Source organism: Dromaius novaehollandiae, chromosome 17 (genome assembly GCF_036370855.1).
Source record: "Dromaius novaehollandiae isolate bDroNov1 chromosome 17, bDroNov1.hap1, whole genome shotgun sequence".
Taxonomy (NCBI): domain Eukaryota; kingdom Metazoa; phylum Chordata; class Aves; order Casuariiformes; family Dromaiidae; genus Dromaius; species Dromaius novaehollandiae.
The window spans coordinates 5,427,167-5,451,228 of record NC_088114.1 but is presented as its reverse complement, the minus strand read 5'-3'; the positions used below and the strand labels follow the sequence as shown (position 1 = coordinate 5,451,228).

Sequence of the window (24,062 nt, the reverse complement as noted above, 5' to 3'; positions counted from 1 at the left end):
TTAGCAAAATATATTCATAGTTGCTTTGTGTCATTATATGAAAATATTGCCAAAACTAGTACTGTACAGCAGGTGGGCTGTGTACTACAACTCGTCTACCCTCTTGGTTTCAGGGATCCTTTGGCACAAAATCAAGGCTCTGGAGCACAGATCTTATTTTTGAAACAATCCGACATAGCAACGTTTGACCTGCATCCTGGGAAGATGGAACTCCGTTCCTGATGAGGCAGGTTTTATATATATATATAGATCTATCTATATGTGTACACAAACACACATATATGCATGCACATGAGCACACGCGCGCGCGTGTGTGTGTATATATATATATATATATATATATATATGTATATATATAAAAAAGTGTGTAAAGATTTGCATTCTGCTTTGAAGCAAGAGAGCTGTGATAGTTTCCAAGAGATTCCATGTACTGTGGCTTTAATCTGTAAAAGCCATGGCTCATGACATGTAGTTGAGTTACTGAAATGGACTTCGTTTTCATGTCAGGACCATTCTGTGTCATGTTACGTAAAGTATTGCGACTCAGACCTGAAGGGATTCTGGCAAAGTCAGTGATTAGATCCTGGTTTAGTGGAGTCACTGAGATAACTCATGTAGTCTTCAGTGGGGAATATGTTGAAACATAGGTTGGTTTTGCTCTGCAAATGTACCTCAAATCTTCTCTGGTATTAAAAGAAATTAGGCACAAAGAAGAATTATAGAAAATGTCTAGCAGAGCTGTTTTTTTAAACCTAGTTCTTACATATGACTGAAATTTTGTTCTTTAAAACCCTGGTAACATCAGATGGAATAACAGGTTTTTTTTTTCTTGAGTTCTAACATGGTATGTTACTGTTAGATGGACAGTATCTAGAGTTCTACTACCACATAGAGAACATTTAAATAAAAAATACTTTGTCTCAATGGAGCCTATAATACTTTTAAAATTTATAGGCAACTTGGCTAAGAATCAGCTACTTCAGAAGCAAACAAAAAAACCCAACCGTTATGCCGATCATTAAATGGCAAATTTTATTTCCAGAGTTATCATGATGATGCTATGGTAACTCCTAAGCCAAGAAGGGAAGGAAAAACATTTGGGAAACACTGTGCTAATTTATCTGTTGGTATGGATCCACTGAGTGATGATGATACCAAGCGACTTATTCACACTTTGTGAGACCTGTCTTATTTGACAGCCAAACTTTTCACGTTGTCCCTTTTATAACATCACCGTACAACTAACGTCACTCTTCTGTATTGCTAATTATTAGATAATAATGTCACTAAAAATATTGGCAAGTGCTTTTATATTCTCTTTAGAAAAACTCAATTTGGTATTTTTTTCTACAGAAATATGCAATACCAATACATAAAGTAAAACCGCTGCACTTCCACATTTGCCATTTTCAGGCCAGTTTCACAGATCCTAATTAATGTGCTGAAACTGCAATCAATTACTTTTTTGCAAAGGGACTAAGCCAGGTTACCAGGGATAGACAAGGGAAACTAAGGCACTCTTCTGAAGATAATACTCCTTCCACATCAATGCTTAATGAGTACAAGAATTAAAAAAATATATATAGCTATCTGATAAAGAGCTTAAAATGGACTCCAGACTCAGGAGTATCACAAATGAGATGGAGCGTACTCAGAATCCCCGTTTCCCCTTCATGATATGTCACAAGTGTGTCTGGGAAGTTTAAGCACATTAATCAAGCCCATTAATTGAATGAGCAGCTGAGATTCTAAATCATAAAGCCCCCATCTAGGGAGCTTTGTGAGAATTAATACAAGACAGAAATAATTAAGAAAACTCAGAGAAGGATAAACATCAAGACCTGATCAGGGGAATAACTAATAGCTGACATGACAGAGGCTAATATTTTACTTTCTCTTCTTGCTGTTTAAAATGGTCTTGTCTTTTTGTCAGCAGGCAAGAAAGGTGCTAAGTGAGGGAAAAGTAAAATGGAATTTAATTGTAGCTTTAAAAAAACTGTTAGGCTTGGCTTGCAAATTTCATGGATTTCATGTCTGTACAGGGATAGCCAGTCACTTACATGGACCAAGAGGTAAGTATAATTCAGGACATATAACTGTGCTGTAGAAGTTCACCCAACGCCCTTGTGTAGAGTTTGGAGTTCAGATTTCACTGAAGTGTATCTTCTAGAAAATGATCCATTCGTGATAAGAAAATGTGAAGAGGTGAATTATTCTTTTCCAGCTCCCTGTCAAGAGTTTGAGTTTACTCTGTTAGGTACAAGGGAACCTAGGAATCTAAAGGAAAATTGTTTGATTGCACAGATATAGATAGCAATGAAAACCACAGCAGTCGGCTGAATTTAGTTGCTAGGCCATGATGAAGTATGTGGAACCATGACCACTGTTAACCATACCAGCTGCATTAAAGCCCGCCTGAGTAAGCCTCTCTGTGTTAAATTCACAGCATTTAACCTAAGAACTATTATGCTCACTAAACCTTACAGCGGCAGTTTAATTCACTTGAAAGTAGACTTGGTTCATCTCAAGGAAGCGAGAACCTTGAGCATGTATAGCAAATACCCAGCATTCCTATTTCACTAGGAGTCTCAAAAAATAATTTTTATTTCTGCAGGTGATTTCTAGTCTTATGAACCCAGTGCCTCTAAGGAGTCCTGAGCCTCTACAGCACCACAAGTCCTGTCACTCTAGAAAAGCACCAAGGAAAGCCCCTGCGCAGTTTCTGCTGATGGTTATGCAAGAGCTTCTGTCACCAAAACCTGTACTTTTCTAATTCTAGGTCTTATCTGTACCAGATAGAAGGGTCTACCGCAGACCTAGGACAACACTCTAGTACAGGGGTTTGGGAAGTGGCACAACTTTGCGAACACCGCAGGCCTGCCATAAAGGCTTATTCGGAAGGCTTCAGCCAAGCCAACTCCTTGCACACAGAATTGATTTCATCCAGTTCTCAGATGAAAGCTGTGATTTCATGTTAACAGCAATCTAGATGCTCCTCCAAAGTGATGAGGGAATGAGATACACGTGGTGCTTTGTGGACTCTGTGCCAAGAGCATTTGGCTTATGGGAGGCCGGCAGCCCCCAGGAACTGTTTTTTACCTTCACTTTCTCCCCTTTTAAGTCTGATCCATGCTCTTACAGCCGCCCTATAACTCCCAGAAGTGGCATGTGAGCTTGCTGAAATGATAACTCATAGGACCTGCTGCTAGAGTTTGGGGAGTGCACATCTGTTTACATGGGGAGACCTACCAATTCATTGTGGGGCAAGCTGTGGTGCAGAGCAGTGATTTAGGGCAAGTTGCATTACCAGTGACTTACACACAGATTTCTGTGGAGCTGCTGGTATATATCTGAGGGAAGAGAGAGGGCAAATGCTGCTAAAAGAAATCTCTCCTGCAGACAATCCAGAGTAAGAAGACACAGCAAAAACTTAGAACTGCCGTCTTCTAATCTAAAATGCACAGAGCATGCCTCTTTAAAACAGTCTGCCACTATCCACTGTCAACTGCCTGACAAAATCAAAAAATGCTATTTGAGACAGTTTGCAACCAGAAGGGCAGGATGGCCGGCTATCTGCTCTGGTATTTAGGTCAAGAGAAAGAGAGCTGCAATTAACCTTTCTGGGCTTTGAAGCAGGTGGTTGGCTCCAATCCCCACAAGTAATTCTAAAAAGCACAGTTTTCCCTGTACAACCTGTCACAGCCTCCTCATTTTAGACTTATCAAGTACTAAAGTAGCTAGCAATCCAAAAGAGTAATTGGGAAGCCATTTGATGTTCAGGTCAGCAAAGGTTTAAACACCCTTTGGGTGAACAAGTAAAAAAAAGAACTGTGAACTGACAAGAAAACAAATAAAGCTTGTTGCATGGTTAATTTTTACAATTTTAGAGACATGTTTAGTTCAAAATCTTTTACTTTACCCTCAGCTTGCAGGTCAGTTAGTAAGGAGACTGAATTAGATATAACAGAAATCCATCAAAACCCTTGTGTCTGTAAGCAGTTACGAATTTAGGTGGCTAAACAGATGTAAGAGTTAATACAGAATACAATACCAAACTGTTCTATGGCACTTTCCACCTTTGAATTTTTAACGCACGCATACACACTCCCCCCACTCCCCCCCAGAAAGCATGCTGGTGTTTTGAAAAGGCATTTTTTAGCAGAGGACAGTGAGGCCCAGGCAGTGTGGATCAGAACTGGATACAACCCACAGCCTGTTCAGCTGAGCCCTACTGCCATTCAGTTACCCAGCCAGGGAAAGTTGGTCCCCAGCTGATTTTAATTTGGAGCTGAATTTCACCCTTAAAAAGTGGACTAGTCCTCCGTGGTTCGTTTCAAAATAGCCTTCACCAGTCCTCAGCAGAACTGCCTTTTACAAGACTATTTTTTTTAACCTGTCGTCAAGAACTACGAGTATTTAATAATACATTTAGTGGGGCAGATGTGCACAATTCTTCCGTTTTGTAACCTTGGCTTTTGAACAGCAAAACCCAGCCTTGCTACAATCCCCGTCTGAGACAATGCTATTCCTTGTTGTCTGGCACGTGAGACAGAGCCCAAAATTCAGTCGGGCTGCAGCCACCTAAGTACACTGTAAAACTGGCCCTCCCAGCCATGGTCTCAGGAGCTAGAGCTACTGCAGAAGAGGAAGTTGGGGGCGACTGACCAGCAAATTACGGACTTTTACAGAAGGTCAGAGGAGCAGTGTACAGTGCTGCTTCGCAGTGAACATGTAAAGGATGCAAAGTCTCACTACTGTGGCTGATGCTATAAGGAGAACAATAGTAACAGGATTTTAAAGTGAAAGGCTCCTAGCATAAATGGCTCTTTCTCATAATAATCTTAAACCTGTAATTCTGTGATATTTCGTGAATGCCTTCTTTGTCACCTTTTCTGTTGTATTGTTCCCGGGATTGTCTTGTTAGCCCATTAAGAAGGACTTGCTGAGCTACTTCAAGCCCTTATGTTGTGTGTTTTTCTTCTGTCTCTTGCATCTTTTTATATGGTCACAGTATGGCTGTATTATTTTTTTTCTGGTTTGGATTATTTTGTGCTTTTAGTATTCTTGTTGTTACATGTTTGCTAGCAAGGTTTAAAATTGCTTGCTCAGCCTGAGGAATCTGGCTTAGTGTTTGGGAAATAGTTGAAAATAGAAAGATTGTTTTTCTTAACCTCTTCTTTCTCCCTCTTTGAATAAGCTGCTTCGCCCTGTGCCTTCCCTGCATCCTGTCCCCTTCTGCACTGCGTACAGCCTGTAGCCATTGCTGGAGTCTGTCCTAAACCAACAAGGCTGGGAAAGGTGTGCCTCATGGCTGGAGACAAATAAACCTTTTGTCACTTTTCAGCTGGCTTTATTTAAATTCAGAATTTTCCCAGATAGGCATCAGTCTGAAAAACATCAGACTTCTTGTTTTGGTTGTAGTTACATGTTACAACATGTTAATTATTCTAGTGCATAGTATTTGCCCATATACATGTGTCAAGTGATAATATAAAAATAGGAATATTCATTGGCTTTAATTCCCTTTTCTCTTTTAAATTGAAACTAACTGGACAAGGTAGAATTACAGTTCTGTCCCAGAACACAGATACATTGTCTCCTCTGCAGAGCCTGTTGGCCTTGCATGGCCACCAGTCTGATGCCTCGCCCTGCAGTTCTAACTGCACGCAAACCTCTGCAAAACATTTCTGGGCCAAACTGTGCCACTCCTGTTTTTTCCTGTACAGGCAGCAGCACTGCAGTGCCAGACGCCTCCAAGGAGAGAAGCTGTACTGTCCATCGGGATCCAGGGACGTGAGAAGCACCCGGGAGGAGGAGACACTGCACTTTCTTCTGACCCCCATGCACTGATGCAGTGCAACCTTCAAAGATGTTCTTGAGTTGTACTTATCCAAGCATTACATTTGGCCTGCTGGTCTTACAGTACATTTATTTCAACTTCTTGCACAGGCAGGGATTTTCCAAAGCAGGTAATTCTGAAATAGTTCTGCCTCCTCCCTCCCTGCCCCAGCTAATTATGTGTACTGGGGTCGGCAAATACTGTCTCCAAATAGAGGCAAATGGTGGATTAAGAATACACAGAGTAAAGGAAGGCAAATGACATGATGCTGAAATTGAAACCAATGAAAACAGAAGTTTTATTCCTTTTTATTTTTAGATGTGCAGAATAGCCTTGGAAGTGTCACTTTTGAAACATTCTTTTCAAGTTAATTTGTTTTTATTGGCAAATTAGTTCTCCAAGTACAGTTCTCTGGAATAGCTGTGGTCGTTTCAGATATAAGTGTTGGCTATAGGAATCCCTCAAGATATAGTCTAAGGTTTGTTTCCTACTTATAAACAATAGCAAGAGTTGAGGTCAAGTATTACCCAACACTAGGGATGGATATGTGTTTCTTTTCATCTTATCAGTGAATAATAATGTTATACAAAAATAGTATACAAACTGCCTGATTCAAAGCAGTCCAATAACTATAGTTACGAATATAATATATTTTTTCCCACAGGTACCATTTCAATGGAGAAAATACAAGAACTGAAATACATCCGGATGGGCCTGAAACATCTCAAACATTCTTCATTTTAAGTAGTCTGTACTCAGGGCGGTGGTACAAAATACTCTAATTTATACTCAGGCCTGAAGTGTAATGAGGAGGAGTTGGAAGGAAGATTGAAAGGAAGACTCTTTGTCCAGGAAAGAAAAGATTTGGAAAAGTGGAAAATAAACTGAAGTCCTGTATGTTCAAGAGACCAGAAAAACATAATGGTCTGAGCAATAGGCTTATGGAGGAGATTATCAGTTACTCAGATGCACAGAACTCTTCATGGACAACATGAGACCGCATTAATACCAGCTCAGCAGCAATTAGCACAGCAGAATTAGTGATACCCTATTGTTTTATTGAAGAAGCCTCTGTTGGCGTTCTCTGTAGACATCACTATTTAACATTACTGACAAAGAGAAGCAGGTTATTGAGGGAGGAGGGAGATGCGACTAGGTATAGCTTATAATGATGTGAATGGGTATTTGAAGTTTTAGAGTCCTTTTACCTTTTAACCCCCATTGAAATGCACTGAACTAGAGGGAAGGACAGCATGGAAGACATTAACATTTTGGTTTAACAATAGAGACAATTGCTGGGGCTTAGAAAAGGTGCAATGATCCATGAATGTACAATGAGAATTTAAAAACCTGCTGTACTGAATGAAGTGTGCACTATTCAAAAACTGTTGATCTATGCAAAATTATTAAACAACACATGAGATCTGCCAGGATTTCAGTCCCAGGTGCAGAACAGCTGCTCTCATTCACTTTCAGGCATGCGGTGCAGGGGCGTTCCTGCTGGAGATGACAAGTTTGGCGGGTGCATAGGTTGAAAGAGGAGGATCGAAGAAGGTGGGTGTGCTTAGAGACTCCAGCCTGCTGCTTGGCCTGACATAATTCAGGCTGAGTAATAACTGCTCTGCCTCCGTGGTGATGGTGCAGCTGCTAGGATGGGCAGATGTTCAGGCATTGCATTCTTATTGATTATGTACAGTGAATGCTGCAAGTGACTGGGGGGAGGCTAATAGCAGTACATGGTTCCTGCCAAAATGTTTTCTGCTCCATGCGCAAAGAACCTTTGGTAATTAGCTGAGCTTTTAACGGCACTTTTCCTACAAAAATCAAGCTGAGAAATTCCATAGGAATTAAAAGTTAATGTTTCTGCTCTCCCCACTGGTTTTATCATCATCATGTGCAGACTAAGAAATAGCAATCGTTTTCATGAGGTCAGATCAATGGCCACATTAAGACGCTGTCATTTTTGAAAGACAAGGGAACGCCTTTGTTTGCAGTACCTGGAATGGACAGTGGTCGGTCCATCAGGATTGTCAGCTCCCCAGCACAAAGAGAAATGATGCTTGATACCAATAAGTAATGGATAGAAGTGGCTATGTTGCTATTGGTCTTAGCAAAGACATCTCTACAGTCAGTTGGGAAACCAGATGGGACTCCACTTTGACATGTGAAAAAAGATCTGGGATATAAGTGATAGGCAATACAGCATGCCTTTTTTAGGTTTCATCCAACAGCCACTGCAGTAAATGAGAGACTTTCTGCTGATTTACTGGCCTCAGACCAGGAGCGCTAAAGGATGCTAGGACTTCACTGTCTGTCGTAATGCAGTGACAGCCAACTGTGACATAGCCTTGGTATAGGGACATTTTTAGGCAGTTTTTTTTGAGAGGCTGAAGTTCTTTTGTATATTATAGTTCAAGTTGCATGGGCAAACTGCAGTTACCTTGATGCACTGCCAGGATGCAGAGGAGTAGATGCACATGAAACTTATTTCCTGTGGTTTAAGCTCATTTAAACCTCAGCACAGTTGATGTTTTGAGCAGAGCTTCAGGCACACAGTTGTTTTTATTCAAATACTACTTTTGCTGATAACACGTGGGCCAGAGCTCAGAGCAGTATCTCCTACCTGCTTGTCCATTTGCAGTCGAAATTGTGCCAGCCCCATTCTTGTTCCCTAAGTTTCTGTTTCTTTTAAGCAATCTCTCATGCAGGTCAGCACAGCTTCTGCCTGTCTTGTCACCGTGACGCAGTACCTCTCTGGGGCTAACTTCCTTCCCAGATACTTCTCTAGATAGGTATCTTCATTCTTCTGCACCGAGATAAAAGTTCTCTCACTGGCACAAATTCTAAGCACATGCTTGTATGAGGTGGTTTTTGCTTAAGTATTTGATCCTTAAACTTCTGCGGATTAGGCATTACCAACACTTGTTGGTTTAAGTAAACATCCACACACTTCATATTCATCAGCTGGTGTCCCAGAAGGGATTAAGAGTTGTTTATCTAGTGAAACCCCAGCATATGGTGCCAGCTCTTTCTTGCACCAATTCTAATTGCAAACACTGAACTTGTTCTGTAGAAACTGCTAATTAGGTGAAGCTAACACATATGTTTGAGCTATAAACTAAGGTGGGGTTTTCTCCTTTTTTGCACTTGAATTACTTGCACAAATGAGGCTGAAGGTTGACAGAATAATTTACACTTTGCTTAGAAAAGTACAAGGAGAAAGTATTCAGGCAGATATAACATACTTCAGTTCCACTGAAGTTCTTTGCAAAATAATGGGCTTAAAAAGTAATCTTCTGTGTACTAAGTAAACTTAGTGTTCATGATTCATGGCTCTAATCCCTGTGACTGAAATTTAAGATCTAAGGCTCCATGAAATTAAAGAAAAAGAAACAATTACATGCGTATTCATTCAATTTCATGTGTTGCATACCCTTCAGTTTTTCCAATGAAATTTTAAGTTGGGAAATAGAGGTTTCTAAAGAATGCGTGTTCAAAAAAAATTGCAGGTCTGTTGTAACCGCTGAAGCTAACCAAGTCTTCCGGGACTCTTAGTTTCTCCAGTTTTCTCTAGAACGTAAGTCACCCCCACATATTCCCACCTGCCCACAAACGGTTCACAGATGCTGCTGCACACCCTGGAAAGCGCTCAGGGAGGCTGAGCGCGCAGAGCCCTCGTGGAGGGCACCGGCCGTCGAGGCCTCCCCTCGCCGCGCAGAAACGCTGCCGAGTAGGTACGGAGGACCCTCACAGCAGGGCCACCACACAGAAGGACAGCTGCACACCTTCCCTGTGTGTGTCATCTGAATATATGGCACCTACAGAGTGCCAGAAAGCCACAAGCCTAGGAAAAGACTAGACAGCCAAGTAACAAAGCTTGTGGGCTTAATACAGGATTAAGAGTAATGTCTTAAGGTAGGAATGTTAGTCACACTGATCTAGCCTTTAATCTTGTACCAGTAATGAAAGCATATGCCATCCTTATCCCAAAGGAACATTTAGAAACCAGAAAAAAAAGCTCAAAAGAGCTTTTAAATACACAGCAGTACACTTATATTCTGCAAAGAAAACTTTGGTCCTATGCCTAGATTTTAGTGCATCTACATTCATAAGTCTTCCCAGCTAGTTTTTAGTCTCTGAGCAACAAATAATTCATTAATTAGAAAAAAAAGAAAAGAAAAAGGGACATTCAGACAGCAAACACAGCCAACAAAAACAGCCCTTAAACAACATTCACTCAGCCAAGCACTTTGATAAAACTATTTGGGGAGAACGTTAAAGGACCTTTACCTAAGAAATTACCTTCCTTCTCTTCTCATATATTTACCCTCTACTAGGCTGCTTTAGCATCTAATACAGGACAGTGCAGAATCAGCATTAGGAGATGGAGTTCCCTGTGCAGTAAATGGAAAAAGCGACACCTCCCTGGATGTAATGTAGAGAATCGAGTTTACATACATAGAAGATGGTGCAATTTCCCCACATAGACAAAATGGTCAAAGCAATTTCTTTATATTGCTAGATCACACATCACATTGCACTACAACAGTCCAGCTGTCACTTTTTTTGGAGGGAGGAGTTTTGCATGCCCACAGAACCAGTATTGTTGCCACAATATTCCTATGCATTGTGTGTAGCAGAAAACACTTTCTAAATGATGACAGCATTGTAACAATACAAGGGGCCTTATCTCTAGCACAGGGAAGGCATGAGAAAAAATGTCCATTGGCTACAGAGGAGCAGAGCTGTAGTGATGATGAAGGTTAAAAAAGGGAGGAGGTCCAACATCTACAATCATCTCCATTCCTGCTTTGATCTATTAAACGATTTTTCTGAAATTCTGATTGCTCAGTAAAGTAAAAGATGAAAGAGTGCACGGCCAGGGAACCCAGCACAGAGCCCTACGCTACCACCGATGGGCTCCCTTGAGCCGTAAGTGTCCCCCAGTTAGCCCTGCAGCGAAGCAGTGCTTCTTGCACAAGTCCACCCACCTCGTACTGCACTGGGCCGCGTGGCTGTCCCAGCTCCAGCGCTCCCCGGCTCTGGGAGCCTCGCGCTGGGCCCTGCCACCCGGTCTCCTTGGCGACTGTCTGCGCTGAGCTGTGCTCCTGCAGTTACTTGCAATGAATATTCTTGGACAGACATTCAAGGAAACAGAGGGAGGTCCTTTAAGATGAATGCACTGGAAAGAAAACAGTCTCAGTCTATCAAAAATACGTCCAGAATTCTAGTGGAGTGTACAGTCTCGGGGCTCTTAAAATTGTCAGGAAGTGACTGAATGACACAGCAGATCTCTTCCAAGAAAATATTTCATCTCTCTTTAATGTCACAATGACACAGTCATGAGATGCATCTTAACTCCTTAATGCAAAGTCCTGGATTTGCTTGTTTCTCTATTTAACAGATTCTAAGATTGTGCTAAAGATGCTGTGGTTCAGTTTTGACTCAGCTTCAACTTAGAAACTTAAATTCTGCATAAAAATTCAAAGGAATTACTGCAACATATACATACATAAGCTGCACCTCAGTCAGCTGGAATCCCTTGAAAATACTACTGGCCTTTGAAAACAGGTCCTTATGTAACCCACTGTCTCTTTCCTTCCCTCTCCTTCCTGAAATGGCTGTACACCTGGAAATCCTCCTACTCCTAGCAGAGGTTTCTTGCTAGAGGAGAGGAGGGGAAAGCAAAGATAAGAACAGAGGAAGCTTACGGGCAGAGGGAACAGCCTTTGTGGGATCAGAGGCAACCGAGCCAGAGGGAGCCCTGGGGCAAAGTTCCCCTTCTGTTACCCACACAGGCACAGCCCTTGCACTGCTTCGGAGTCACAGGGGGGTTTACAGATAGCTCATGAGTTATAAGCATGAAAATAAGATCACTTTTGAGTCACAGTAGCAGCTGCATTTTGCGTTCTCCAACTGGAACAGAAGAGGAGTGAATTGTTCCTCTGGTGCGGGAAGAAGCAGGGAGAGGAACAGACCAAATCCTGCAGGAATTAAAACTAAGAGCAGCCCAGTCGGGAGAACGCTCAGGGTGAAGTCTGTCTGTTGTCGTCTGTTACTTGACTTTTACTGTGTCAATAAATCCAAACTCCAACAAGGGGGAAGGCAGCACATCTTGGCTACATCAGCTGTGCAGATAGGAACATGCCTGGTGTGACTGTGATGCAACTGTTCAGCCGCTATGCTGGTAGTAATGAACATGTTGTACTCAGGATGGAAATGTCTGTTCATTTACATGCACAGATGATGCAGGTGGTCTCTGTCTAATGGGTCTGCAGGACTAAGAAAGGCCGCTGGCATCTCCTGCTAACCCTTCCCACCTCTTCTCTTTCACTAGCGTGCTGGAGCTCCCTTGACCTTTAACTGTCTTCCACTGCCAGCAAGGGACAGAGCTACGGAGAACGGCATTGCCAAGGGTGGCATCTTTCCCCACACATTTTAGGCTTATTATTACCCAACCGTGCAATTCAAGCACACACAACAGGTACTACCCCCGAGTCACTGAGCAGTGCTTACAGTACATTTCTCTAGAGGTTTTCCACTAGTCACCTCTATACATTTTACAAAGAGAATTAACCGTCACAATCCTTGTTTTTACCAATAAAGGAACACAGCTAATTAAAAACCTCACACCGCACTCATGTAACAGACCACAGAACCTTCTCTTTAGAGGAGGATTTTAGAAACTTTCTAATCACAGTGAGAACAAGTGTCAAAGTCATGACATTTTGTATGACACAAAAGCTGCCTTTTTCCACAGAGCTCTGCAGAAACCATGACCTACCAAAATCAACAGACTGTTTGCTATTGACTTTAATTTAAAGGCAGAGATTGACTTGAGATTGTCAGAAGAATTAATGTAGAGCTACCTGACTCCTTCTCCATTGCTCTCTTCACTGGATCATCTTTGCTCTAAGGTCCATGAGGTCTGGGTGAACCAAACTCTTTCTCACCAAATTAAGATGCTGTTGAAATCCAGCTACAAACAAATGTTCTCCCTATCAGCCTTTTCCCCTTCTACAGCTATAGTGCATGTACTTTCACGAACTCTATCTAAATGCCAAGATAGATCTGTAAAGCTCTCAAGTTCCCCTGTTGAATCTGGGCAAAAACAGACGTTCCAACTCATGCATGAAAGATAAGTGACAAACCGCAGAATGCTGCCATAAGTTTTCTGTTGTACTTTCGGATTTTTCTCTTTTGGGTTGTTTTTTATGCCTCCCCTTAGGGCTGTCTAGATACAGATGAATGCGCCGCGGTCAAAGAATGTAAAAACACAGAACAGGAAAAAAAGCTTGCTTTCTTTTCTTAAAGTTATACCAATTCACTTAATCACAAGACAAATATATCTAAAAGCATAAAAATACATCCCAAACCTTGGAATCACAGAAAACATACGAATCCATTTGGCTCTTTTACTAGCACTGGTAATTTCTTTTTCCTAACCAGAAGGCCTAGAGGCACATTACACACTTAACGGGAAGTGCATTCAAACAACGCTGTAAACAGAGAATAAAGGAATCAGGAATGGTCACTTGTCTTGATTATTTGTATTTCTTTATATTTTTTAATGATGCCACATTTGCAAAATCACACAGCTATATTCCCTAAAAGCCTCTGGCCTGGGCCTCAGGAAATACGGGTTCATTTAATACCTGTGCCCATGATACAGAGTAGAAGTAGCCAGTGCCCCACATTCGACCATATCACTGCTGTGGGTCTGCGGGAGAGAGATGTTGCCCCTCTCCCTGTTCAGAGGATCAAATGATGTCAGAGTTACAAGTCATTCAAACAGTGATGCAAAGAGGTATTTAGACTGAAGACTGTAAATCTGTTGGTGTTAATGCAGTTCTTACACACATTATACTACTGAATGCATACAGATCTAGACAGTGTGAAAAAAGAGGACACTTTCAGGTTATGTCAGGAAAGGAAACGCTGTCTCATTAGAAATGGTGCTGTGTTCAAAGGGCCTAGAAAAAGAGACAGGCAGGGAAAACAAAATTGAAATAAATCATAATACATAAATAGTAACAAATAATAAATGAAGCTACGTAATCTTCACACAGGGCAGGATGACAACTCTGGCAAATATACCTGATCTAGCTGTACATTAGTTAACCTGGGTTTTGGGGAAATTTTATTACAGCAGCACGAAGTTCAGTGTCAGGCTGAGACAGGCTCAGGTCAGCTGGCCCAAGCTGTATTCTTCACTGTAGCTGGTACACAAACTAGTTATTTTAAAGTTGGCATAGAGTTTAAATGAATTTTAGTCATACTGCTGACCCCAGCAGACTTACTTAAGGGGATACCACAGCCCTATTAGACAGACAACGAGAGAAGTGTAGTCGAGATGCGAGTTATTCCATGCACAAATCCAGAAATTACTTTCACGTGAAATCCTAGGCGATTATCTTGCTTTCGTCTCCTAGCTCGCTGCAGCTAGAGAAGATTGGTTAATGTAAAGCACAGATTTCATTTTTCACTATTCTTTTGCACTACTGTTCTCTGGTGACATTTCCTTCCGCATTCGCACAAATTAAACAGAGAAAATATAATCTACTACTACGCTGTCACATTTCTGGGCACACAAAACACAGATTCTGTGCAGTGTGCCCCAGGCATGCACCACCGTGCAGTAACGGGTGCTGTACTGTGGTTTTATGCTCTTTGGGAACATCAGTACTAAAGGCTTTCTAGCTGATTTTGCCCTTATTTTCTTTAAGAAACTCACATTCCCTCTCTTCTTCACTGATCTTGGACTTTTCTTAATACTGGCTTCTCAGGGGTATCACATGAGTTTCTTTTGTTACAAAGTTCACACTGTAAGTACACTTTGGCACTGTTGTCTCATCCTCTGTGGCTTCATTTCCTTTTTCATCCTGAAAGCTTCAAATATTTTCTTGCATTGATCTCCCACTCCTCTGGCAATGCAGGGCTTACTGAAGTTTTGTTTAGGATTTTAACTACATCTCCTGCCAATAACCACCTGCCTTTCTCTGTCCATTCATATTCTCTGATAGATTTCTTACTCTTCTCTTTCAGTCTTCTTTCAGCTTTTTCCTTTTAGGTCTTTCATTTTTGTCCCTTTAAGCTCTCACAGTTTATAGGTATGTGGCTTCTCCTATCTGTTTTCTTGATTCTCCATACATGAAGAATTTCAAAAGGGTTTAAGAGAGCTGGATCCCCACATCCTCTTAATTTCCACTGCTGATAAGTACCTAAGATTATCCTTTCTAGGCATTTTAGGGGGCACAGGGATGCAGGGGTCTGCAATCCTGTGGAATATGCAGCCACAAGGGAGCTGTCTCCCCACACATCTAAAGAAATTTAGACATCCAAGGAAGGATTATTAAAGCCATTTTTAAAACATGAGCTCTTGAGCTTCTGGCGTACAGGAAACCTCTTCTCCAAACCTCCTGTCCGGCTAGGGGAGCAGCAGAAGGGCAGAGTCGCAGCGTTTCTCTGACCTTCATCTACGCTGCCCGAGCAGCCTGGCTTGCAATGTCCCAGCTTGGGACCTCTGCCCACAGGTAGGCTGGAGAGAGAACACGTCCCTGCGGGTGCACCAACCTTCCACAAAGCCAAAAGGGCCTTTCCACAGCCATCACTTTGGCCAGGGCAGCAGGTACTGGGGAACATCCTATGTCCACTTTATTTTCTGTTTGCTAAAGGATAACGTGAAAAAGGACATGATATTCTCACTGCTGACACGGTGCTTTAAGTGTAAATACTAATTTTCTAGTGGTGGGGAGAGCTCATGAGTTTAAAGGAAATGATTTCTATCTGCTAGTAATCTCTTCTCTTTATAGCATAGACACATTCCTGCAGGAAGCATCTCTGAAATCAGCTGGTGGCTACCAAAGCTATTAGATTCTGTTTACTGAAATAACTCTATTAAAGTTCTGTGTTTTAGGCAGGGCACAGATGTAGTCCTATCGATTTAACTTGGAAGAGCGCCTTTTTTGTTTGCTTTTCTACACTTTGCTACCTGCCTTGTTGCCTAACAGGAGTCAGCCTCGGCAGCACTGCGGGCTGGTAGAGGTCACCAGTTTTCGGTGAACTTGCGTTCAGTGCAGGGCATTGCACAGCCACATTCATTCAAGGGCCATTCTTGTGCACGTGTATTCTGCCTTGTCAGTCTATAGTGCACCGCATCTCAGCAAATAATGTATTCAAACTAGAATAGCTGAAGCACACTTCTTCCAAGCAGAACTTCTGTTCCCAGTGCCTTTCAAGAGGTGCGATACCTAGAAAACACAACCTTTCCCTGTACTTCAAGGCTTACATCTTACACACTTTGCAGTACCTGAAAGGCACAGTCTGAGTCTTCAGAAGTCAGGGAAAAGGCTTGGCACAAAGGGTTCATTTCTCATGAGGTAAAAAGGCCTGCTCTGCTGATGACAGTTAGATAGCACTGGTGGATATCTCCTCTGCCTTCCCACCGAGCAGCGTATGTACCACGGCTGTAGCTACAGCAAAGGGGCTAAGGGAAGGCTGCACAAATATCCTGTGCCAGGCTAGGTAGCTTGGAAAGGATCAACTGCTCCACTCACATCTCTACCTTTTGGTATATGTTAAATTTCTTTTCCTTAGGTTTTGCTTTGTTTTGCAGTCTCATCCTAGCTTTCTTTATTTGGAATCACCTTCGTTTTCAGGCACCTCAGGCATTTCCCTGAGATCACTGAAGCTCTTTCTGAACTCCCAGTGACAGACAGAAAAATAGTTATTTCAAAGACAGGCAACAGTAGCCACCTTCAAGTTTTCTTCGGTCTCAGTAAATAGGATCCTTTCCCATCCTGACCCCACGGATACAAACACAACATCAGAAACCTTCTCAGAGGAGTCACGCTCCTGTACAGAACCATCTGTGTATTCTTCAAATGGGCCGAAGCTTAAGGCAGTTTCTTGTAAGAATTAAGGAGATCAAAGTTGGCAATAATATATTTTTCCTCAGCAAAATTAGTTACAGAAAATGAAAATATCAATAATAACATAAGGCGATTAAACAAGCCACATTGTCAAGTTTGCTAAGAACAGAAGGTCCTAGCAAATGGCTGTCTACTAGACTTCAGACAACCATCCTCACCAACAACACTGTAAAAAAACAAACAAGCAGTATCTCGAATAGTTATAGTTGCATAGTATCTACAGAGAATATTGGGAAACATCCATACACTGTGAATATTTGCATTATTAAAAAGCATAAGAAAGAAGCCTCCCAGCATCTCCCCAAACTCTCCCCTCTAATGACGCTGGCTGAATCTTCCCATCTCACCATGGTCCTGTCACCAAGCTTGTTCTCTCCTACTTGCAGACTCAGCACTAGAGCTGGACAAGGAGCAACCTTCCTCTCCTGAGAATACTTTGGGAATTCTGGACATTTTTCCCAGTCTATCCTGGGATAAATCCAAGATTTTCCAGGCTTTCAGAGACAGAGAGGGAAAGCCATCTCAAAAAAACTTTGGCTGCTCCTGACAGAAGTTTCAGTGTTAATAAAACAGCATTTTCTACCAGAAGACAATGCAGCTGAAGAATTTCCACTCCCAGCAACTTAGTGCTGCTGTGAATACTAAACTCCTCAGAGGTGGTTTGTCTCTGAAGAGGGGCCAGCAGTTAGTCCCACAGCGGGATATGTACTGGGCAGATGCTGGCGCCCTGGCCGCTCTTCCCTGCTCCTCTGCTCCTGGAGCAGTGGCCTTGACTGATGCAGCTCCCTTTTGTGCCAGGTACATCACTGCAAAGATGCTGGGTTACAGCTGCAGAGACTTGAGAGTGTATCTGGCACGAACAGTCCTCTGAGGCTATGACAGGGAGCATCTCCCAGCCTGCTGCTCCAGGCCCCACGGGAGGCCCACTTCATCTTGGGATGACGCTGGGACAGGAGTGCTCCCCAACTCCTTCCCCTGGTTCTTACCTGCTCTCCAGGCAATGTGGGAGCCCTGCAGGAGAAGTGGACATGCCCTGTGCTTTAGAAGTTCCCTGAAGCCTATCAAAGCAGCAGTACGTGAGCTGCCCTGGCTGTCACGCTTGCATATGATTGGTAAGTGCGGTTATTTAGGATCCAGCTGCACCTCTGTGGTTTCCTTCCAACTTGATGTTGCATAAAGAGACAAGACCTCCACAGAAGGAGGCTTAGCACAAGAGGTGTTATGGGACGGGCTAGAAGCAGGAGACAACTCTGGGCAGCCTACTCTTAAGAAAAACACAGCCCCATATTTGATTCAGTGTTCTTCAGTCACTTTGTTACTTAGTCACTTTGTTCTTGCTTATGGTACTCTAGTCCTGATCTGCCCTCAGTAATTTTGCAAACATTTGCTTGGCATTTGTAATGCACAAAATAAAACACGCTTTAAAACACAGCAATGAAGGATTTATTCTGAGGAAGGCTTTTCTCATTTTACACTGATAATCTCTCATACTGTACTTGCTACAGGTTAGGGAAATCTAAAAGGCTATAGCTTCTGTGTGGCAGGGACTATTTAAGTCTGTGGTTTTCCAGTATTAGTGTATTGAAATCTTTGCTTTGTGGGGTGGCAATAAAAGATATGGAGAGAAAATCTCCCCTGGCAACGTGTACTCTTGAAAGGCCCTTTCGAAGCAAGCATTCCAGCAGTGAAATACTTCAGCACGCTGCATTCTCGTCTCCTCCCTCCTTTCCTTGCCGCCTCCCCAGCCTATGCTCTTAGTGTCGAAATAATAAATTTCTCTGTGCCCCATCTTACACTATTTCCAGAAAGAAACCATTTCACATCACCTTTGTGCATCTGGTGGGGGGAGACCTCATCATTAAAGGTTATAGTCTTTCACACAGGGCCATGAGTATTTCATGCTTATTTGCAGCCAAGTGTTACCAGCTGGCTATATAGCATTCAGGTTTGGGGGGGAAAAAATCACGGTATTCTGAAATACTGATTGCATCAAATGTCAACTAGATTGGAAGACAGTAAGCACGCTGGGCTCAGGCGATTAAAAACTCGCTTAGAAAATTGCTGCTTGCTGAGCCTCTACAGAAAGGAATGAATTAAGAAGGAAAACAATAAGGAAGGGCATACATTAATTTTGCTCTGCAGTGGCTGATGTGGAATGTAAGAGACCTAAGGAAAGACTGTGTATCTTAAGGATTTTCTCTTACTTTTTCCAGGAGAAAACCTGTCAGCCAGTGGGGAGCGTTGCAACTTAAATCCAAACAGTAAGCTCAGGAGAAGTAATCAGAAAAGAGCAAATAAATAAAGCATATAAATAGCAGATAGCACTTCCCGCTAGGAACTTACCATTTCCGACAATAAAGCTCAAGCAGAGAACTCCCCCTTGCTGGCAGTCCTGCTGGGCAATCTCCATTTGCTGCTCCCTGGGTAATGCCATTCCCTCCTCGCTGCTAGGCTGCACTGGATGTTTGTACAAGTAACTCAATAAAGGATTGCCTCCCAGAAGGTCTATATCGCAGTAAGCGCTGTGTAACTCTTATTCAGCTGCGAGATCTTTAGGGTAGGCGCTATGTCCACACCGCGCTTGCACAGGGTTGAGTACATTGTCAGCACTCCACAAGTAATAAATACATGCAACTCAAATAAATGCCCAGATCTTCTTCAATAAAGTACACATTTGTTTTACAGCCTTTTCTCAACACTTGCAAGAGTTCGTGTGTCTCTGCTCATTATTTCTCCATTTATTACAGTATGTCCTTTCCTCCGGCTCATGACAGATTTCAGATGGGCTCTCGTGATTAAGGGAAGTTTTATCGGCGAGCCCCGGGCAGGACAGGGCTGCTCAGCCCGCAGGACAGCACAGGGCTCGCTGGCAGCAGCGGGCTGGGACTCCCTTGCAAGGAGCTGCAGAGTTCATTAGCTGCTGACCACATGCTGCTAAAGTGTGTTTTTACAGGGCTTGAAGGCCATATCCTGCAATGCTTCCCACAGGAGCGACCTTTACGCTCACTCTGTAAATGGGGCTATTTGCACAATTGCGGGGGCCAATGCAGAACAGAAGCAAGCATTATAATATCTGTAAAGTATATATATCGCATAATTATAGACAGACAGATCAGTCCAGCTTCCCCTGCTTTGCATCGTTCTTCGTTCACTGGTCAGAGTGCATCTGCCAGCTCTGACTTTTTCCCCCCTGCTCCGAGTGGATCAGCCAAAAGCAGAGCATTTCACCTCTAGAAATGCTGGTTTTAACCAGCCTGCCCTCAGCTCCCGTCAAGCCAAACTGCCCCCGCATCCGTCACTCGCCTGAGCGCCGTGCCTCTCCGTGCTAATGACAGCCGCTGGGGCTCGGCCATCTCCCATGCGGCCTCGTCCCTCTCGGCGATCCTGGCAGTCGCTGCTGCAGAGCTTTTCTCCGGGCATGTTTTGAAAAGCGGAGCCTGTGCCCAGCTGTCGTGTCCCCCCGTTTCAGACCTCCGCTGCGGCGGCGTCGAGCTGCCTGGCCTGGGGCTGCGCCCGGCCGCTCGACAGCCCGGGGCAGCGGTGGGTGGACGCGCTGGGGCTGAGGGGTCCATCATGCTGCCACCAGGGATGACGGAATAAATCAAGGCTGTAAAAAGGTCCACTGGAAGTTGTATTTTAAGAATGTGGCAAAGACAGACGTGGGCAGAGAGGTTAAAAAGATGCAGAGGAATGTCCGAGCAGGATCAGTCCCTGCTGCAAGCTCTTGGCAGCAAAGACTTCATTTTACATGTCTAATGACCATGGATACCGTGCCTGTCTGTATGCAAGTATAAGGGTATGGGGGGAGCATTTACATACACACATCTATTCATGACCTATATAACCATATAGATGACCTTGTATGCTCCAGTATTTTATTGCCTCACAGTTTGCTGAGGGAACCTGTTCTCATAGCAGATGGGTGCTTTTGAATCTGAAGGGCCATGCTTTTTAAGCAAAATCAAGTTTCTAGCCATACAATTGTGAATGACTCTGCATCAAACGTAAAATAAAAGTGTTGACCAACAGTCTAGAACAGAAGTACCGAGATGACTAGGGTTGCTGTGTGCCTCCTGGGCACGGGCTGCAGGTCTCGGAGGTGGCATTACGAGCACCAACACTGGTGGCTGTTTGACCACTGGTATTTTAATAGAAACACACAGGAAATACGCTTGTTTGTTCTAGAACCACCAACCACTTCCAGTGCTTTCCCTCACAAGAAATGCATTAAAGGAGTAAAATTAAGCAATCTCCTATTAATAAAATAGTTACTCATTTTCATATTTAATTCAGTGAAAAGCTGCCCAATTCCCCAGCAAGCATCCCAGAATTCCAAGTTTGCCCCACTGAAGGGCTGTAAAATGTAGAGGTAGTGAATTCAATACTATTTCATATCGAATAAAGGTAAACTTTTACTAAAAGTTTTAATCACTGCTTGACACTTCTGATTTTTACCTGTACCATGCTCCACCTGTGAGCCTGACTCTGGCTTACAAAAGCAGCTTTTTACCCCTCTAGCAATGAAAGGAAATCTCACACCTCGTTTTAGGCCTCTCCGTTTTGGTGGATTGACCTTAGTAGAACTGTAAGTCAGACCTTAAGAATCCACAACACAAAACGAAATGCCGTATCCTGCCATTTACATAACCCCCAAGCAAGCGTTCCTGCTGAAGCTGAAAGGGGCTCGAGCCAGACTGCATAAAGCAAGTGAAGAAGAGAAAAGCCACACCCCAGTGAGTATGTTCCATTCCTTGTGATTAATTTACATGGAATAAGAAGCATCATTTATAACTTCATTTTGTTCTTTCATCCTTACTTTAATGAGTCAGTCAATTCATTAATCCAGTAAATAGCTAATATTCTTTAGGGCTTGATTTCCCCTCTCCACCCGGCATCCCAGACACACCCCGATCCTGATGCCCAGAGGTACGCAGCTGCCTAGCTAAACGCATTTCTCCTCCTGTTGCTGTTTCTATGAAGGAGATCAAAATAGCTCCTATTCCGATTTCCCATTCTGTATGATGAGAATGCAGAAACATTAATAATAAAAAAATATAGCAAGAACAAAAATGCCTTCTACCACAGAGGAGAAGGGGAACTGGTAGCTGTCAATGGTAGGTGCTTTTTATGTCAAATAAATTAACTGCACTTCAAAATGATGGTGGCGTGTCAGCCTCATCATCTCCATCCTCAGCTCCAATTATGTATCTCGAGGGAGCGCATCTTCGAACACATTACCAAAACGCAGGTGTGGATAAATTAAACCACAAAGACATAAACTCAAGCTGCATTCAAAATCCGACTGTGACCTGCGGAGCCAAGGGAGCGCAGAGGCTCGGCAGCGGCGCGTGCCGGCTGCTGCCGAGCTGCCGCAGCTCCAGCGAGCCGCCCCAGCCGCCCCCCGGGGAAGGCGCGCGGCTCTTCCAAAATAAGCCTGTACATGGGTCGAAGGATTCAGCGTTGTGCAGACATTTTGATGCCACAGGGCACTTCAGTACCCAAAATGCCATTGCTTACTTAAAATAGGGTGCTATGCCATCCAGAAAGCATCATTTGCTGCCCGGCCCCAGCTCTCTGCACTCCCACATCAGTGAAGGCGGTGGAAAGACTTATTTCTCATCCTTTAGCTGACAGCTCATGGCAGTTTTAACTTTCACATGGAGCAAATTTTGCCCTCTGGAACACCTCTGTCACTCCAATGCCTTTCACACAGCTGCATGACTTTAACTGAGAGCACGTTTTGGCCCGAGGGGTTTAGACGACAATGGGAATGTGAATTAATTTGCCCAGCCAGAATGAGAGTTCAAAAGGTATAAAAGCCTCAGAATCCACAAGGTTCATGCATCTTCAATTAAAATATTTAAACGGCCCGCTGCATTAAAGTTCATAAAGCAAAGTTCATTTCCTGCAGAACTGGGAGAAAAAGCCTCCAAGTTTGTCATTTTCTCAAGAAAGTTACTTATTGCTTTATCTGCTTTTGCTGAGCCTGGACTGGCTTGTTTACTCTGTGCATCTCTTAGTATAAAACATTCAGAGTTTATCCTGAGCAGTACGCAGTTCAGGCTAATGACTGTTTCCCAGGACTGGGATCCATGCCCTTTGCATTTCTGCTCTCCGAGCAGCCAAATGCTAAGCCACAGAATTGTTTTCTTCCTCTGAAGCAGCAGCTGGTCCCTTGGAAGACACCATAAGCATCTCCGCCGAAAGCTGCGTAATTGCACATGTCGGCATGGTCTGTTCTTAACGGAGCCTCTCCCAGACAAAACACTTCTCTCAAGCTGGCTTTGAAGACTGTGTATGTTTAAAAATAGCTTCAGGAAGATACACACATATATTTTGCTATAAACTGTGTACAATATGCACTGTGTACAGAATATTAATTCTTCAATATGTGATTTCGTGAGATTGCTTCATTGGCATCCTTATTGCTATACATGGAGCTATTTTGTCTGCAAATATGATTCTCAACCCAAAGTTTTAGCTTGGCACAATCATAAAACACTATAGATTTCAACCTGTTGCTGTGTAGCATGGGTCTTTTCTAAGATAAATTTTTAATATGCAGTAAGTGGCTATGTTACTCTTTTCTGATCATGCTTTGACTGGCTACAAAACTAATTAGCAGAATCTGATGACCTGAATGTCAGAACCTCTGATATTTCAACAAAAAACAAACTCCTTAATTCAGCAGTCAATATATTGTAGGGAGATCTGCCATCCTCTCCTGCCTATCTCTTATGACTCCTAAAGATGAACTTTGCATGGGGGCAAAGGGGGTGTTTCTCTGCACAAAACTGGAAACCATAAGAAGATCTAATTTACAAGTCTGACGCACTGCAAGCAGCTCAACAATATTTATTGCTCTGTCTTAGGTATATCTGTCTACAGCTACAAAAGCCAAGAGCTACTGCCTTGAACAGGTCTCCTGCCAACAAATCCTACCGAGACAGGAGTATCCGGACCAGCCCCGCTCTACTCGGGTGGGAGCTGAGGCAGAGGGAGACCAGGCAACTTCACCGAGGAGGCCTGAAGTAAGGCAGAGACGTGCAGCAGGACTTGCGAGTCCTGCGCAGGATCCCCGGCTGCTGGATAATCCTTCTGCTCAGCTGAGGAACACTTCACTGCCATCAACACCTTGCCAGTGTCAGGCATCGGGGGGAGGCATTATTTCAGGGGATTTGTAATGGACTGCAGAGTCCATCACCTCCCAACTCCTGGGGATGGATGCAGAGGAAGGTGACAGTGACTCGAGGTTGTTACCAGCTGATTTTACAGAGCTGATGATACTGATT

General features: G+C 43.2%; 1 protein-coding gene and 1 long non-coding RNA gene across 2 annotated transcripts in view; one reads left to right on the top strand and one right to left on the bottom strand.

The window, feature by feature from the left end:
- The window catches only part of LOC112991847 (uncharacterized), an 87,355-nt gene extending 78,137 nt beyond the window's left edge, over window positions 1–9,218 (top strand). Inside the window, exons 6-8 of the long non-coding RNA XR_003261364.2 lie at window positions 114–230; window positions 5,731–5,969; window positions 6,504–9,218. This is a non-coding gene — a long non-coding RNA (uncharacterized LOC112991847). The remainder of the gene's footprint in view (window positions 1–113; window positions 231–5,730; window positions 5,970–6,503) is intronic.
- The window catches only part of TMEM132B (transmembrane protein 132B), a 263,496-nt gene that overhangs the window by 18,998 nt on the left and 220,436 nt on the right, over window positions 1–24,062 (bottom strand). The gene's annotated exons all lie outside the window — the stretch shown is intronic.